This window comes from Austrofundulus limnaeus, unplaced genomic scaffold (assembly GCF_001266775.1).
Source record: "Austrofundulus limnaeus strain Quisiro unplaced genomic scaffold, Austrofundulus_limnaeus-1.0 Scaffold69, whole genome shotgun sequence".
NCBI classification, from domain to species: domain Eukaryota; kingdom Metazoa; phylum Chordata; class Actinopteri; order Cyprinodontiformes; family Rivulidae; genus Austrofundulus; species Austrofundulus limnaeus.
Window position 1 is genome coordinate 1791205 of NW_013952471.1, and position 3860 is coordinate 1795064.

At 39.4% G+C, this 3860-nt stretch overlaps 2 protein-coding genes across 2 annotated transcripts in view; one reads left to right on the top strand and one right to left on the bottom strand.

The window, feature by feature from the left end:
• mrpl41 (mitochondrial ribosomal protein L41) overlaps positions 1-1398 on the bottom strand; it is a 3433-nt gene extending 2035 nt beyond the window's left edge. The window contains exon 1 of the mRNA XM_014010477.1: positions 1280-1398. The gene's annotated coding sequence lies outside the window, so the exon portion shown is untranslated. The remainder of the gene's footprint in view (positions 1-1279) is intronic.
• Positions 1399-1678: 280 nt separating this feature from the next.
• Positions 1679-3860, top strand: part of pnpla7b (patatin-like phospholipase domain containing 7b) — a gene marked incomplete in the record, with an annotated part of 120415 nt that continues 118233 nt past the window's right edge. Inside the window, 1 exon segment of the mRNA XM_014010478.1 lies at positions 1679-1730.

The window sequence follows — 3860 nt, forward strand, 5'->3', positions numbered from 1 at the left end:
CTGATTGGTTGTACGCTAAGCGACAGTGACAAAAGTTGAACATTTTTCAACTTTCATATGTCGCGTCGCAAGCTCGCGCGTGCACATCTACGAGCGTGAAATTTTACATGCACTATTTTCGCCGGTCGCTTGGCTGGAGGAGGGCAAGAGATTGTCGCCTCACTGCACAGGCTCCATAGGAAATGAATGGAGAGCGAGCGACGTCGCCTCCCGTGTGTCGAGCCCTTTTTCCTGAAGATAGAAGAGTTTGTTGAATCTGACGTGACATGTTCGTACGAACCCTTCGTACGAACAAAAGTAAGAGAAATTTAGGATAAGAATACGAACATGTTCTTGCATGAGGCCCATTGTATCAAATTACTGTTTTCATGTACCTCCAAAAAATAAAAAAAATAAAAATCACATTTTTAATTGTGCAAATAATAAATGTTATCCCTCACCAGATTTACTTTGCACAAAATTGAACTTTATAATAATTGCACATTCTGTAACAAAGAAACTGAGACTACAGATAATCTGTTTGTGTCCCGTCAGTAATGGTGTGATTTCTATGACTGGTTAGTCTCAAACTCTCTTTTCTCCAAGGTTGATATGAATGCTGCTGTATGTGGGGCTAATCTGAAGGGGGGTGGGGGTGGGGGGATGTCATAATCTACTAAATGACCTACTTATGGTAGGTAGTTATTTTTTTTTATCTCCAAATGTAACTGCATCAAATCACACCCCTCACAGCTTTCATAAAAGAACTGCTTTTGTATTAAAATCATTGAAACTCATAATTCAGCCAAGATATTGTTGTACTGTACAATACTCATGTATACATATACATATATTTGTATTGTTTTCCACAGTAATTCGTATTATTGCTTTCTTATTACTGTACTTAATTTGTCCACGAAGAATTTTTTACGATTTAGTTTTCCTGCTGTTTTATATATATTTAGTAAGGTGTTAAGCGTGGATGTGTCCCATTACGGTTCTTCAGCTTAGATTTCTCTCACCTGTACGTAGAAAAAACATGCTAAGATAAGAATCAAATGTTTGCGTTAGCTATATTAATCTCCCAGTTACTCTGAACTGTTTATTTGGCAAGTTAATGGTTTGCTACTACTAGGAAACCAATGGCATGCTGATACGGTAACTCTAGCAGAGAAAATTAGGAACCAGCTCTCCATGCAACCCTTCCCGGAAAAGACAGTTAATCGCTTGGCTATTACAGTAGACTTCTTTTACAAACTTCTTATATTCAAACAAATTTAAATATAAAGTCCCGACTGACCTTGACGACACTGCTAACTCGTTTCAATATTTTTTCTTTCTTTCTCGCGGACCAAAAAGATAATCCTTGATTGGTCCGATATTTTGTGTATTTACCAATTACAGCACGACATACTGGCACTGACGGTCAGTGATTGGAAGGACGTAGAGTAAAGCGTTGCCGGATATGCTAGAACGCCAATGAGCTTTTTTTCAAAATTAATGCTTACGATTTGCTTTAACACATAAAGAATAAGGTTTTATCTAATGATTAAAATAACACTAAAGATGCTTTGTTAAAGTAAATCGTCAAGTATATTTAATATTGACGCATAAACCAGTATCAAGGTGTGCTGATGTTCATTTTATTCAATAAGAGTTTTATTTTGAAAAGTTCACAGGAAATGCAGTAATCACAACTGTGTGATGTTAAGCGGTAAAAGCAGTTGTACACAAAAACTCAAGCCATAAGGGTAAGTTTCAACTTGCTCTGTTAATACTGAACACTTATTTAAAGAGGTGTTGTATGTTTATTTGCACATATTCATAATATGATGTTTTAGTTCTTTTGTTGTTTTCATTGGCTGGGTTTGGTTGTGTTGTGACGAGTGCAGGAGGAGGAACAATAACAAGCTTTTCAAAACTAAGAAAAAGCTCAAACTTATTGATGCTTTAGCTTAATCCTTCCGCGTAGGGGCAAAACGTCAGCTAACATGCTGGTTCCTGATATTGTTATTTATTGTTTAAAGATCTGTGTAATTTTTCTCGCTGTAGTTTRATGGTGTTCAGTCTGTCGCTGTTTGTTCTCTGTCTGAAGTCAACAAATGTCACGGAGCAGGAGCAGAAGTTACTTACTGTGGAGATGATCTTTGACCCAGATTTCTCTCAGCTGTGTTGGTCAGCAGGATGTCCTCTCTTTCTCTGAAGTGCACTATCACTTTACAAGATCAACACAAATGTTCATCTGCAGCCTTAAAAAGCATAGAAACATATTGAATTTAGTTTTGTTTTCCATGTCTGAATGCATATGGAAACAAAGAAACATGATTTGTGTTTTCAGACTCTGCTCTTTTCAATTATCTAAAAGATAAAGTCCATATTTATAGAAAGAGCTCAGCCAAGAAGAGTTTTTTTTTAAATTGATTGTATAACTGATGTGTTCACTCTGTCTTCATTACCACATCAGCTGCAAGAGAACTCATAACTGCATGTATATATTCATTAACCACCAGGGGCCTCATGCATAAAGGATTGCGCAGCTTTCACACTAAAAGTTGACCTACGGACAAATTTAGAAATGTGCGCCGCACCAAAATATTCAGATGTATAAATCCATGTGTACGCAGGTTCCTGCGCACCTTTCCTTTATACATCCCAATGAACGTGGAACTGAGCGCACGTGAGAAACCTCCCCTGACACACCTCCGTTTAAATATGTAAAATAGATGTAAATGTGTCCAGAGTGTGAGATTCTCCTCCGATTGTCCTCTCTGTGGGATCAGAAATGATTTTTAGATGCAGGGAAAATATAAATTAAATGGAGAATGAGTGAGAAAACAGTCTAAATAAGGAGTGGGGTGACATTGTCTTATGTGGCGCATTTGCACGGGATAACCAAAGCCTGAGATTTTCCAGAAATTTACAGACATCTCCTGAATGTGATATTAAAGCCTGGTTAGTTGTTGTCTATTTAGTTGAACACGGCGTTGAACGGACGTTAAAAAACTAAACTAAACTAAAAGAAAACAAACAAAAACAACCCATTATCCACTTTTTCCACTCTCCTTTGCTCCTGCGTTACAGAAGGCGCTGTCATCTCCACGGACAGACCCCCACCCCATCGCCACGAGCGGATACGAGTGTTAGCCTACAGATTTTTAGCAAAAAATATAGATTTTTGAGGCTCATTAGACAGGTAAACGTCCAAAGGGGTTGACACAAATGAACAGCTTCCCGGCTGGCGAGGGTGCGCACGCGCCTGGGGTCGGATTTATAAAACTGGCGAACGCACAATTTGAGCCCAGAAACTTGCGTATGCCACTTTTTACACCAAGGTTGTGATTTYTAAATTCCAAACTTGACGTGAAAATGTGCGGTGCCTCACGCCAGCTCTGATCCATGCGTACGCTCATTTTGGAGACGTGAAACTGCAACACAGGTGGTGAAGTGAAGAATTAGAGCCACACTGTGTAATGATCACTGTCAGAGATTTAATTTACCTTCATCAGACTTAGATTTTTATTCAACTTTATCATCAGCTTTCTTAACAGCAATATTTATGTTTCTGCTGCTGAGCCATGAGGACCTTTGAAATGAAAAAAAAACTTAAATCGTAAATAAAAGTTCCCGTGTGCAACTCCATTCATCTTCTTCCTCCTCAGACGACCCTGACCCACAGACCCCTCCCTGACCCACAGACCCCTCCACGACAAGAACAGCAGGACAGCAAAAGTCACGCTTTAGATACACGCACAGGGCGCCCCACCTCGCCAGTGTGGATGTAATAAACCTTCATGTTTAAAGTCCATGTTTGTCACGCGCGCGGGGGGATGCGTGCGTGCGTGCGTGTGTGTGTGTGTGTGTGTGTGTGTGTGTGTGTGTGT